The sequence below is a fragment of the Dama dama genome, chromosome 9 (assembly GCF_033118175.1).
Source record: "Dama dama isolate Ldn47 chromosome 9, ASM3311817v1, whole genome shotgun sequence".
NCBI lineage: Eukaryota > Metazoa > Chordata > Mammalia > Artiodactyla > Cervidae > Dama > Dama dama.
Genome location: NC_083689.1, coordinates 18,652,746 through 18,667,877, shown reverse-complemented (window position 1 = coordinate 18,667,877; position 15,132 = coordinate 18,652,746). Strand labels below are relative to the sequence as shown.

General features: G+C 45.9%; 1 long non-coding RNA gene across 1 annotated transcript; it reads left to right on the top strand.

The window, feature by feature from the left end:
• Positions 1–224: 224 nt before the first annotated feature.
• LOC133061944 (uncharacterized) lies at positions 225–2,606 on the top strand. The gene is made up of 2 exons (XR_009694066.1): positions 225–518; positions 2,258–2,606. It is a non-coding gene; the product is annotated as an uncharacterized LOC133061944 (long non-coding RNA).
• The last annotated feature ends 12,526 nt before the right edge of the window (positions 2,607–15,132 follow it).

Here is a 15,132-nt window from a genome sequence, read left to right as displayed (position 1 = left end):
CTGGGTCCCCGGCCCCGGTCCCGGGTGGCGGCTCTGGGGACTCCTGACGCGGAGCCTCCCGGCAGCGCCACGCGACCCCCACCGCCGCCCGCCTTATCGCAGCGCCCAGGCGCGACCGAGCCCCTGCAGGTACTTATCGGAGGCCCCAGAGCCGGGTCGCCCCGCCCCGGTCCCGCCCCGCCCCGGCTTCGACCCCGCCCCTGCCCGGCCCCGGCCCCGCCCCCTCCAGGCGCTGAGGGACTGACCACCCCCCGCCCCCGAGGCGGGGTCCCTTATGCCGTCTGCACCTGCCTGCGTCCCCCGAGGGATCAGAGCGCTCCTCCGAGAGCTGCTCACCCAGGACCCGCCTCCACCAGGGGCCCAATCTGTGTGTGATACCCACTCACCCAAAATCCCCCTTCAAGCCACATCTCTACGTGCTTCAGTTTCCCCAGGAGCAAAAAGGGGCTCGAAAATACAGCACAAATGAATCTTCCTAATTTTACTGAGGGAAAGACGCCAGACCAAAAATTTTAAAAGTATGTACTCTGTGTTTCTATTTAAACTCTAGAAAATGCAACCTCATCTATAGTGGTTGCCTGGGGGTTGGGTGGGGAGACGTGGGAGGGAGGGATTAAGAAAAAGAACTAGGATTTATTTAGTATTAATATCTTGATTATGGTGATTGCTTCCAGCTCAACGGATTGTACACGTGAAAAGTGTGTGGTTTGTTGTGTGTCACTTATACGCAATAAAACTGCAGTAAATGTTTTCAATGCATCTAACTCAGAGGAACGTTTGGAAGACAGCTGAATTCATCTCTCTAAAGCGCTTAGCATGGGATTTGAGGCACAGTTAGGGCTCAGCGAAAGCCAATCGTGATCTCACAGGCAGAATGAGTATAGTGACCCTGGAAATCACAGAGAGAGTGGCCTCTAGTGGCCAGCTCAAGGGCTGTGTCCCCAGCCGGCTGAAGGAAGTTGGATGAAGGATCTGGACAAGGGTATGTGATGTGAAGACCTGCCTCCTTTCTCAAATTCAATAGGTACCATCCCACCTCAGGACCTTTGCACCTGCTGTTGCCTCTGCCTAGACGTCTCTTCCCTGAGATATCTGCATGGCCCTCCCTCAGCCTCCTTCAGGATTTTATTCATATGTCATACCTGTAGTGTGACCATCTTCAAAATTCCACCCCATCCCTACCCTTGGGACCTTTTCCCTTCCCTGCTACATATATATATATATATATATATATTTTTTTTTTTTTTCCAGAGCAGTTATCATAACCTGATTGAGTAAGCTGGGGCTGCTATAATAAATAGGGCAGACTGGGCAGGTTATGTAACAGACATTTCTTTCTTTCTAAAAAAATTTAGACATTTATTTATTAGTGGTTGCACTGGGTCTTCATTGCTGCTTCTCAACGCAGTAGCTTCTCTTGTTGCAGAGCACAGACTCTAGGCCCGAGGGCTTAATGGGCTTCAGTAGTTGCAGCATGCAGGCTCTCAGTAGTTGTGGCCCATGGGCTTAGTTGCTCCATGGCATGCGGGCTCTCCCTGGACCAGGGATAGAACTACTGTCCCCTGCATTGGCAGGCAGATTCTTATCCACTGGACCACCAGGGAATTCCCAGACATTTATTTCACATACTTCTGGATGGTGGAAGTCCAAGATCAGGGTGCCAGCACTGCAGGGGTCTTGGTGAAGGCCCTGTTCCCAGTTATGTCCTCACATGGCCTTTCCGTGGTGCATTGCACACAGAAAGAAATACCTTGTTTTTCTTCCTCTTCAAAAGGTCATTAATCTAATTATGGGGGGGCTGTACCCTCATATCCTCATCTAACCGCAATCAATTCCCAAAGGCCCCACCTCCTAATAACTTCGCATAAGGGGTTTGGATTTCAAAATATGAATTTGGGAGGGGGGGAGACAAACTTTCAGACCATAGCACTGATCTTCTATTTATATATAATTCTTATTATGTTATATCCACTGTCCCCACCACACCATGAGGGCAGACATCTCTGTCCATCTTGGTCACTGCTGACTCCTCAACACTCAACATGGGCCTGGCATACATAGGTGCTCAAGCAACTTGTGGAATGAAACGAGAGTTTATAGCCTCTCAGAGGCATACTGACTGGGGTGGCCACGGGTGATCCCTTTCTGTCTGATTTCCTGTCTGGACCCCCTCCCACCACGGCCACCACTGTTGATGGAAACTGCCCACCTTGGCCAGGCAGGATGATAACCACTCGCATGCGTTGTCTCACAACAGGAGATTCCAATAAAGAATACAGTGCTGCCGCCAAAACTAACCAGGAGAATTCCGGAGGGGCCAAAAGGAGGGAGGAAATGCCAGTCCATCATATGTCCTACCAACCTCCCAGGATCCTTTGCACTGAAGTCCCTCTTGGCTGAGAGATTCGAACCACCAGGAAGGACCCTGAGTCAGACCAAATACAGGTCAAGCAAGATGGCTGGCCAGAGACAACTCAGAAACTAACCCCATCACCATAAAAACGTGAGACTTCGAGCCACGTGGTAGAGCAGTTCTCCTGGGTTTCTTATCCTGCTGCTCTCTGCCTGGGCGCGCCTTGCCAATAAAGTCTTCTGCTTTGTCAGCACGTGTGTCTCCTCGGACAATTCATTTCCAAGTGTTAGACAAGGGCCCATTCTTGGGCCCCGGAAGGGGTCCCCCTTCCTGCAACAGTTCCTTCCTGGAGGAGGGAAGTGATTTACTGTGACCCTCAATTCCTTCCTGTTACCCCCATTTCATGCAAGTATAGCCACAACCTCAGCTCTCCACCTGGGTGTCTGTCTGAACCCAGCATCCAGTTGCCACTTGTATCCCCTCTTGGAGGTCCTCCAGGCTCCCCAGGTTTGGTGCACCCTTAATTGATCCTGTCTTTCACCACCACTGACTTTTCCTCCCATCCCTTGGCTCCCCCGTACCCAGGCTTCATTGTCTCCCTTCCCAGGGTCTGTCAGTCCACCTACTAATCTGTCCCTAATTATCCTCATGTCCCCAAAGGGGCAGAGGCTGCAACCAGGTATCTTAAACAGATGACCTTGCTTCTCTATACCTCAGTTTCTTCATCTGCTAAATGGGATAGTAATTGTTCCTACTTCCTAGGGCTTCGGAGAAGAATGAAATGAACATGCAAAATGCTTAAAACACAGCGACTACCACTTTACTGTGAATTGTTATTGCTATTGTCATTCTTACTCCCACCATTGCCCTCTGAGGTCTGGCCCCCTCCATCACTGTTGCATCCTTCTTGGCCTCCTGCATGCCATCGTTGACCCTTCCACACAACAGTTGGAAAAAACTATTTTTAAATATTTCTTTATTTATTTGGCTGCACTGGGTCTCAGTTGTGGCACGCAGGATCTTTGATCTTTGTTGTGTCAAGTGGGAGTTTTAGTCATGACAAGCAGGTTTGTTTTGTTTATCATTATTGATAGTTGTGGCATATGAAGTCTTTAGTTGTAGCATGTGGAATCTAGTTCCCCGATCAGGTATCAGAACCTGGGTCCCCTGCATAGGGAGCTCAGAGTCTTAGCCATTGGACCACCAGGGAAGTTCTAGGAACATACCTATATATAAAATTATTTTCCTGAACAATTTCCACCACACACAAAAAAAATCCAGAGCAGCATTGTTCAACAGAAACATAATATGAAGTACATTTTTCAATATTCTAGTAGCCATGTAAAAAAAAAAATACGGATAATTGGACTAAAAAGTGGGCATGTGGGACTTCCCTGGTGGTCTAGTGGTTAAGAATCTGCCTGGCCGTTCAAGGGACACAGGTTTGATCCTGGTTGAGGAATTAAGTAGAGAAAGAAATGACAACCTTCTCCAGTATTCTTGCCTGGAGAATCCCATGGACAGAGGAGCCCAGCAGGCTATAGTCCATAGGGTTGCAAAGAGTCTGGCAGGACTGAAGTGACATAGCAAGCATGCATGCATGAGGAACTAAGATCCCACATGCTGGGGCAACTAAGCCCAAGTGCTCCAGTGAAAGATACTATGTGAAGGAATGAAGATCCTGCATGCTGCAACTAAGACCCACTGCTGCTAACAAGTGCTCAGTTGTGTCCAATTGTTGCGACCCCATGGACTATAGCCCACCAGGCTCCTCTGTTCACAGGATTTCCCCAGCAAGAATACTGGAGTGGGTTGCCATTTCCTTCTCCAGGAAGACCCGCTACCGCTAAATTAAAAAAAAAAAAAAAAAATTAAGTGGGTTTTAAGCAGACAGGGTAGAGATCCCTGGAGGAAAAGAACCAGATACACCTTTTTGACATAAGAAAAATGAAATTGAAAGTCATTCAGTCATGTCCTACTCTTTGCAACCCCAGGGACTGTAGCTCACCAGGCTCTTCTGTCCATGGGCTTTCCCAAGGTAGGTCATGGGAATGGATAGCCATTCCCTTCTCCAGGGGGCCTTCCCAACCTGGACTCAAACCCAGGTCTCCCGCATTACAGGTGGATTCTTTACAGTCTGACCCACCAGGGAAGCCCTTTGACATAGGAGAAGCCATTTTTTTTTTCCCTAAGGCATTTTGTGATCTAAGCCTGGCTACAAGCTTGCCCTTGATCAAGTCTCGGTAATTAATGATCATAAGGGAAGGAAAGACAGAGAAACAAATAACTATTATCAGGCAAGAGAAGTAACAACAGTGCAGGTAATAGATTAGTTATAAAGACTTCCAGTTCTGTTTCAGTGGTAAAGATGAGCCTGAAGCACTTTCTTGAGCAAAATTCAAACCTCCCTCAAGCACTCAACCACCAGATTAACTAGACCCTAAGGAATAATGATGTTGACCTTTTCTAATCCTCCTGATTTCAATGAACTAAAGCTTGGACTAGGGCTTCCCTGATAGTGCAATTGGTAAAGAATCCACCTGCAATGTAGGAGACCCCAGTTTGACTCCTGGGTCGGGAAGATCCACTGGAGAAGGCACAGGCCACCCACTCCAGTATTCTGGCCTGGAGAATTCCGTGGACTGTATAGTCCATGGGGTCTCAAAGAGTCAGACACGACTGAGCGACTTTCACTTTCAAACCTTGGACTCTGTTAAACTTTGTCCAAATTCTATGCTGAATTCTCCTTTGCTCAAGCCCCTTCATGCATATGCACATAATCTTAGCATAAAAGGTCCCCAATTTTGCTGCTTTGAGAAAGATCCCTCGTTGTGCCTTTGGGCTCGAAACTCACCAAGAGGCAGGATTTCCGGTAACAGTTCTGAATACATAGTCTCCCGATGAAGACATACAGATGGCTAACCGGTAGGTGAAAAGGTGCTTGGCATCACTAATCATCAGAGAAATGCTTACCAAAACCACAATGAGAAAGCACCTCATACCTGTTAGAATGACGACTATCAAGAAGGCAAGAGATAACAAGTGTCAGTGAGAATGTGGAGAAAAGGGAACACTTCAGTCCTGTTGGTAGGAAAGCAAATTGGTGGAGCCATTATGGAAAACTCTATGTTGGTTCCTCAAAAAAGTAAAAATAGGACTATCATATGATCCAACTACTTCTGGATATTTATCTGAAAAAAATGATATCACTATCTCAAAAAGATATGCACACCCTCATGTTTATTACAGTATTACTTACAGTAGCCAATATGTGGAAGCAGGCAACATAAATTTCCACCAATGGATGAATGGATAAAGAAAATGTGATATAGGGGAATTCCCTGGCAATCCAGTGACTGGAGCTCAGCACTTCTATGCCGGGGCATGGGTTTGATCCCTGGTCATAGAACTAAGATCCCACAAGCCATGAAGCATGGGGGAAAAGTTATATATATGTATATATTAATATATATATAAATTTGACTGTGTGGATCACAACAAACTGTGGAAAATTCTTAAAGAGATGGGAATACCAGACCATCTTACCTGCCTCCTAAGGAATCTGTATGCAGGTCACGAAGCAACAGTTAGAACTGGACATGGAACAATGGACTGGTTCAGAATTGGGAAAGGAGTATGTCAAGGCTGTATATTGTCACCCTGCTTATTTAACTAATATGCAGAGAACATCATTCGAAATGCTGGACTAGATGAATCACAAGTTAGGAGAAACATTGCCAGGAGAAATATCAATAACCTCAGATATGTAGATGACACCACCCTTATGGCAGAAAGCAAAGAGGAACTAAAGAGCCTCTTGATGAAGGTGAAAGAGGAGAGTGAAAAAACTCTTTAAACTCAACATTCAAAAAATGAAGATCATGGCATCTGATCCCATCACTTCACGGCAATTGATGGGGAAACAACAGAAACAGTGACAGACTTTATTTTCTTGGGCTCCAAAATCACTACAGGTGGTGACCGCAGCCATGAAATTAAAAGATGCTTGCTCCTTGGAAGAAAATCTAAACAGCATATTAAAAAGCAGAGACATTACCAACAAAGGTCCATATAGTTAAAGCTATGGTTTTTCCAGTAGTCATGTATGGATGCGAGAGTTGGACCATAAAGAAAGCTGAGTACTGAAGAATTGCTTTTGAACTGTGGTGTTGGAGAAGACTTTGAGAGTCCCTTGGACAGCAAGGAGATTAAACAAGTCAATCTTAAATGAAATTAACCTTGCGTATACACTGGAGCAACTCATGCTAAAGCTGAAGCTCCAACACTTTGGCCATCTGATGCGAAGAGCTGACTCATTGGAAAAGACCCTGATGCTGGGAAGGATTGAAGGCAGGAGAAGGGGACAACAGAGGATGAGATGGTTGGATGGTACCACCGACTCAATGGACATGAGTTTGAGCAAACTCCAGGAGATGGTGAAGGACAGGAAAGCCTGGCATGCTGCAGTCCATGGGATCACAAAGAGTTGGACACGATGGAGTGACTGAACAACAACAATATAAATATGTTTATTTATATTGTGTAAATATACAGAGAAAGACACTGCAGGATCTCACTTATATATGGACTCATAAAAAAAAAAAACAACTCATAGATACAGAGAACAGATAAGTGGTTGCCAGAGACAATGAGTGATGGATGAAATCAGTGAACAGGGTCAAAGGTATAAACTTTCAGTTATAAGACAAATAAGTCAACAGAATGTCATGTACAGCACAGTAATTATAGTTAATAATACTGTGTTGTGTTTGAAAGTTGCTAACAGAGTAGTTCTTAAAAATCTTCATCACAAGAAAAAAAACTGAACTATATGTGGTGGTTTAGTTGCTAAGTCATGTCCGACTCTTGTGACCCCATGGGCTGTAGCCTGCCAGGCTCCTCTGTCCATGGAATTCTCCAGGGAAGAATACTGGAGTGGGTAGCCTATCCCTTCTCCAGCGTATCTTCCCGACCCAAGAATCGAACCTGAGTCTCCTGCACTGCAGGTGGATTCTTTGCCAGCTGAGCTACCAGGGAAGTCTGAATATGTGGTAGTGGATGTTAATTAAATGTATTGTGAACACTCCAGATTAAATACATATAGCAAATCATACTGTTGCATACTTAAATACTTTAAAAATGAATACAGTGTTATATGTCAATTCTAACTTCATAAAAAAATTAAAAGACATTAAATTAATTTTAATAATACTATTTTAAAAAATACAATTTTTTTGGGGGGGGGAAGAGCACATGGCTTGTGGAATCTTAGTTCCCAATCAGGGATTGCAGGCTTCCCTTGCAGCTCAGTCGGTAAAGAATCTGCCTGCAATACAGGAGAACGGGGTCAGGAAGATCCCCTGGAGAAGGAAATGGCAACCCACTCCAATATTCTTCCCTGGAGAATCCCATGGACAGAGGAGCCTGGCAGGCTACAGTCCATGGGGACGCAAGAGTTGGACATGACTTAGCAATTAAACCACCACCAGGGATTGAACCCAGGCCCTTGGCAGTGAGAGCGCAGAGTCCTGACCAAGGGGCCACCAGGAAATTCCCAATAATACTTTTTACTTAACCCAATATACACAAAATATGATCATTTCAGCATGTAACAAGTATAAAAAATTATTGTGGAGCTGTTTTATCCTTTTTTGGGTAGTGTTCTCTAAGTCTGATAACATTTCATGTGTGTTTTGCAACCACGGAACATCTCAATTCAGACTGGCCATATTTCAAGTTCTCCATGGCCACATGCAGCTAGTGGCTACTGTATTCATGCAGAAAATGTAACTACAGCCCAGGTGATGACAGGAGACAGGCCAGATACAGTTGGAACCCTGGGCTCTTCCCTCTATGTCCCCAGACAACCTCTCCCTGTGTCAGGGTGGACCACCTGGTGTAGGGTTGGCACCCAGGCTGTATCTTCAAAGGTGCTGACTGCTCTTTTTTTTTTTTTAATTTATTAATTTTTTGGCTGTGCTGGGCCTTTGTTGCTGTGTGTGGGCTTTCTCTAGTTGCAGCAAGTGGGGGCTACTCTCTAGTTGCAGTGAGCGGTCTTCTCATGACAGTGGCTTCTCTTGGTGTAGAGCTCAGGCTATAGGATGCATGAGCTTCAGTATTTGTGGTGCTTGGGCTCAGTAGTTGGAGCACTCGGGCTTAGTTGCCCGCAACATGTGGGATCTTCCCAGACCAGGGATCGAATCCGTGTCCCCTGCATTAGCAAGCAGATTCTTACCCACTGGATCACCAGGGAAGTGTCTCCTTCTGTACCTTCAAAGGTGCTGACTCTGCTCTTTGAACCCCTTCTCCTCTTTTCGCTCCTCCTCCTGCAAGGTCCCACTGCCTTAAGCAAGCCAGATGCCAGGCACCCCTACTAGGCCACCGCGGGCTTGTCTGGATCCACCTGGGGGCCACCACCTCAGATTCCAAATAACAATGATTGTCACAGACCAGCCTGTCTTGTGGGCTGTACTGTTTCTCCAAAAAAGATGTGTTGAAATCCAAATCCCAGATCCTTGTGGTTGGGATCTTATTTGGAAATAGAGTCTTTGCAGATTTAATTAATTAAGATGAGATCATACTGAACTAGAGCAGATCCTGAGTCCAATATGACTGGTGTCTTTATAAGAAGAGAAGACAGAGATGCAGACAGACAGAGGAAGGAGGTCATGTGAACGGAAGCCAAGATTTGGGTGATGCAGTTGCATGTAAACCAAAGAAGGCCAGTAAGCACCAGAAGCTAGGACAGGATAAGGAATGATTCTCCCCGCGAGCCTTCAGAGAGAGCTTAGCCCTGCTAATAACTTTGACTTTGCACCTCCAACTCCCAGCCCTGTGGGAGAATCTACTTCTGTCTCAAGACACATGGTTCGTGGGAATAGCATCTTTAGGAAACCAATGCAGCCTGTTTATCCCTTCTTTTCATCAGGTCTTGGCTTGCCCATCACCTGCTCTTAGAGATCTGCCCTGACCTCCAGCTTGGGCCAGGCTCTCTTTATTCTCAGGCTCCTCCTGAACACAAATGAATTATTGTGGTGATGGTTTCAGTCGCTAAGTCATGTCTGACTCTTTGCGACCCCATGAACTGTAGCCCTCCAGGTTCCTCTGTCCATGAGATTTCCCAGGCAAGAACACTCCAGGGGATCTTCCCGACCCAGGAATTGAACTTGTGTCTCCTGTATTGCAGGCGGCTGCATTGCAGGCAGATTCTTTCACCGCTGAGCCACCTTATATCATTACAACTAATTGTGTCATTGCTTGTTAATCCTAGCATCCCCCGTGAGAGCAGAAGCTCCATGAAGACAAGCTTCACAGTGGTCCTAACCCCATTACTCTTTCAAAAACATCCCTGGCAAAGAACCACATTCTGCTATTTGCAACTACATGGATAGACCTGAAGGGTATCATGCTTTAGTGAAATAAATCAGACAAAGACAAAAACTTACAGGTGGAATCTAAAAAAGCAATGCAAATGAATGAATATAGCAAAACAGAAACAAACTCACAGATATAGAGAACAAACTAGTGCTTGCCAGTGGACTGGGGAAGGAGGGAGGGGCAGCATAGGCGTAGGGGATTAGGAGGTATAAACTACCCTTATAAAATAAATAAGCACAAGGATATATTGTACAATGCAGGGAAGATAGCCAATATTTTAAAAGAAATGTTTTGGCTGCACCACGTGGCTTGTGTAGTAATTCCCCAACGAATCATTGAACCCATGTCTGCTGCAGTGGAAGCATGGAGTCTTAACCACTGGACCAGGTGGTTAAATCCCCATCAGGGAATTCCCTACAATGACTTTGTATACTTATTTATTTTTGGTTTCACTGGGTCTTCATTGCTGCCTGGGCTTTTCTATAATTGCAGCAAGTGGGGGCTACTCTCTAGTTGCAGTGTGTGGGCTTCTCATTGCAGTGGCTTCTGTTGTGGAGCACAAGCTCTAGGGCGCATGGGCTTCAGTAGTCCTGGCACGTGGGCTTCGTTGCTCCAAGGCATGTGGAATCTTCCTTGACCAGGGATTGAACTCCTGTCCCCTGCATTGGCAGGTGGATTCTTAACCACTGGACCACCCGGGAAGTCCCCCTATAATGACTTTAAATGGAGTATTTTACAAAAACACTGAATCACTATGTTGTACATCTGAAACTAATATTTTAAATCAACTGCATTTCAATTAAGAAAAAGAAAGAAGAGGATTTCCCTGGTGGTCCAGTGGATAAGAATCTGCCTGTCAATGCAGGGGACACGGGTTTAATCCTCGGTCCGAGAAGACCGCTCAGAGCTTCTAAAGCCGGTGCACCACAACTGCTGAGCCTGCTCCCTAGAGCCTGGGCGGCGAGCCATAGCTACTAAAGCCCACCTGCCCCAGAGCCTGTGCTCTGCAGCGAGAAGCCACTGAGATGAGAAGCCCGCACTACTAGAGAAAGGCAATTTGCAGAGATGAAGACTCAATGCAGACAAAAAATGAAATAAATTTTTTTAAAAAGTGGGGTAGTTTTTTGTATGTCAGTGACACTCCAATAAAGCTAAAGGAACAAATCACTACGGTAATGTTAGGACACAGGTACAAAATTGCATTTGAGTGGAATCCAGTGAGGCAGGCTTGTCTTCTGGTGACTGGATTTTGGCATCAGCACATGAATTTCATCCTGGGTTCCTCAGCAATTCCAGGAATGTTTCTGGAATGTTTCTGTGTCTCTCCACCCAGTTCCCATGCCCTTTTGTGCAATAACTGCCCCCAGGCTGAGCTGACTAAATTATACACTCTTGAAAGAAACACAAATACGTGCAAAGACGCTTTCTCAGGAGAGATCATTTTCCTCATCAAACTTCCTTGCCTTGTTGCAGCCACCTTGTCCTGCCTTTCATGCTTCTATTACACCGAGAGTTGCATGAGAGAATGCTTTAGAAATGAACTCTGCTTGTATATGTGTTAGTCATGTCCGACTCTGCAACCCCATGGGCTGTAGCCCGACTGGCTCCTCTGTCCATGGAATTTTCAAGGCAAGAAAACTGGAGTGGGTTGCCATTTCCTTCTCCAGGGGATCTTCCCAACCCAGGGATCGAACCTGCATCTCCTGCAGTAGAGGCAGATTCTTTATCATCTGAGCCACCAGGGAAGCTCTCTGTTTACAGCTGCCTTTTTGGCTGCTACTGCTGCTGCTAAGTCGCTTCAGTTGTGTCCGACTCTGTGCGACCCCATAGATGGCAGCCCACCAGGCTCCCCTGTCCCTGGGATTCTCAAGGCAAGAACACTGGAGTGGGTTGCCATTTCCTTCTCCAATGCATGAAAGGGAAAAGTGAAAGTGAAGTCGCTCAGTCGTGTCTGACTCTTAGTGACCCCATGGACTGCAGCCCACCAGGCTCCTCCATCCATGGGATTTTCCAGGCAAGAGTACTGGAGTGGGGCGCCATTGCCTTCTCCCCTTTTTGGCTGAAAGAATGCCAAACTCATCTTTCATTCAACAAATGTATCCTGCGGGGAGGGACAGATTAGGAGTCTGGGATTAAAATATACACACTACTATAGATAAAATGGGGCTTCCCAGGTGGCGCTAGTGGTCAAGAGTTCGCCTGCCAATGCAGGAGACACAGGAGACCTGGGTTCAATCTCTGAGTTGGGAAGATCCCATGGACAGATGCTTGGTGGGCTACGGTCCATGGGGTCACAAAGAGTCAGACATGACTGAGATGCTGAGCACAACCAACAAAGACCTGCTGAAGAGGACAGGGAACTATATGCAATGTCTTGTAATAACCTATGATGAAAAAAAATGTAAAAAAGCACACATATACACATGACTGCTCGTCTGAGCCCATACATATATAGACATATAACTGAATCATTTTGCTGTACTTCTGAAACTAACACAACATTGTAAATCAATGCTACATCAATGAAAATTTTAATTAAAATAAAAATTAAAACAATGCTACTAAAGAAAACCCTGAAAACAAAAACCAAAAAAATCCCAAGTGTGTCTTGAGCATTTATTGTGTGTCAAGCTCTGTGCTGGGTATTAACAAGAACAAAAACATCTTTGTCTCCTCTTGGGGTTCTGGAGGTGAGATAAAGGAGATAGATGTTTTCTTTGTTTTCTTTCGTTTTTTTCTATTCTGAGATGTAGTTGCAGCATGTGGGATCTAATTTCCTGACCAGGGACTGAATCCCAGCCCCCTGCATTGGGAATGGACAGTCTTAGCCACTGGACTACAAGGGAAGTCCCAGGAGATAGATGTTGAATTCATTACACAAATAATTACGTAGTTAATGATTGCAATACGGGTCACGTAGGAAAACGAAAGCTTGCAATGGTGGGAAATGGTATAGTTCGGGGGCTGTGATTCAGGAGGACTTCTGAGGAAGCCTATTAGTCAGAAGAGGCTGACGTTAGTCTGAAAAGGTCAAGTTTTCCTGCAGTAACAAACAAGTCCAAAGTTCAGTGGTTCAACTCAACCAAAGTTTACTTTTCCCTCCTGTTACTCATCCTACTTGAGCTGCAGGGGCTTAGCTCCACACAGTCATGCTGGGGTCCAGGTTGACCAGATATCCACCATCTTGCAGGCGCACCATCAGGAGGAAATCACTGTCTCAGTTGCCGTGGAGGGACAAGAGAGAGACTGGAGAAGCTTGTATGGGCTTTTTCATGCCTTCTCAGAAGTGACTGACATACGGAAGTGATGTGTCATTTCCACTTACGTTTTAATAGCCAGAAATAGTCAAGAGAGTCACCGAATTGAAGTTGTTTTTCATTCAAAAGATGGTAATCTCTAAAAATGTTTATCATAGGAGCTAAAAGATGGTGGGAATTAGAAAAAGAGAGGAGGGCTGCTCTGGTGGTCCAGTGGCTAAGAATCCGCCTGCCAATGATGGGGACATGGGGTCAATCCCTGGTCCGGGAATTAAGATCCCACGATGCTGCAGAGCAACTAAAGCCGTGCACAACTACTGAGCCCACCCACTAGAGCCCGAGTGCTGCAACTACTGAAGCCCACAGGCCCGAGAGCTGGTGCTCAGCAACAAGAGAAGCCCCACAACTAGAGAGTAGCTTCCACTTGCCACAACTAGAGAAAGCCCACGTGCAGCAATGAAGACAGCACAGCCGAATAAATAAATAAGAAAAGAGAGGAAGGAAGTGCATTCCTGGTAGAACAAACAACACATTCAAAGACACCAGAAACACAGACAATGGGTTGTTGTTGTCCAGTCGCTGTGGTGTCTGATTCTTAGCAATCCCATAAACTGCAGCACACCAGGCTTCCTTGTCCTTCACTATCTCCCAGAGTTTGCTCAAACTCATGTCTATTACGTCGGTGATGCCATCCAACCATTTCATTCTCTGTTCTCCCATTCTCCTCTTGCCCTCAATCTTTCCCAGCATCAGGGTCTTTTCCGATGAGTCGGCTCTTTGTATCAGGTGGCCAAAATATTGGAGCTTCAGCATCAGTCCTTCCAATGAATATTCAGGGTTGATTTCCTTTAGGATTGACTGGTTTGATCTCCTTGCTGTCCAAGAGACTCTCAAGAGTCTTCTCCAGCACCACAATTCAAAAACATCAATTCTTTGGCACTCAGCCTCCTTTATGGTCCAACTCTTACATCCATACACGACTGCTGGAAAAATCCCAGTTTTGACTATACAGACTTTGACAATGAGGACATGGATTCAAAATTCTGACAGTAAACCATATTTCATCCAGACCACTGTCTAGAGCCAAAATGTCAATCAAATGTGAGGCGCAAGTAAAGACATTCCAAAATATGGAAGGGCTCAAAAATGTTCTGTCTCATGCCCTTATGTTTTCAGAAATTTACTGTGGGATGAACTCCACAGAGGGCTTCCCAGGTGGCTCAGTGGTAAAGAATCCGCTTGCCAATGCAGGAGATTCAGGAAAGTCGGGCTCAATCCCTGGGTGGGGAAGGTCCCCTGGAGGAGGAAATGGCAACCCACTCCAGTATTCTTGCCTAGAGAATCCCCATGGAGAGAGGAGCCTGGTGGGCTACAGTCCAGTCACAGAGTCGGACACGACTCAGCACACGCAGCAGCAGCGGTCCACGACAGTGGAAGGGTAAACAGAGAAAGAGAAGACAGGAGAGGGAGGAGAGAATTCTGACTTAGGAAAGGGGTACAGAGAATTCCTGGGGGGTTTTCCTGGTGATCCAGTGGTTAAGAATCTACCTTCCGATGCAGGGGACTCAGGTTCCATCCCTTGTGGGGGAACTAAGATCCCACCTGCCTTGGGGCAACTAAGTCCAAGCACTTACTACTCAGTCCAAGCACTCTGGAGCCCATACTGGGAAACAAACATCCTTCAAGGAGCAACTAAGACTCAACACAACCAAAAATAAATTAACTAATTGGGAAAAAAACCCAATTAAACAAAAAAGGGAATTCCTAGGATCGTGACAGGAAGAAATCCCCAACAAAAAGAACCCAGGAGAAAAACGGAATGCTATATCTATATTAGGCTTCCCAGCTGGCACTAAAGGTAAAGAACCTGCCTGCTAATGCAGGTGACATAAGAGACGGATTCAATCCCTGGGTCAGGAAGATCCCCTGGAGAAGGGCATGGCAACCCACTTCAGTGTTTTTGCCTGGAGAATCCCATGGGCAGAGAAGCCTGGGGGTGGAGGGGGCTACAGTCGATAGCGTTACAAAGAGTTGTACATCACTGAAGCGACTTAGCATGCACACATTCACCTCTAAATTATTGGATGAATTTTATCATTTGGAAAGTTGAATTGAGATAAATTGCTAGAACTTCTAAGAAAGAGA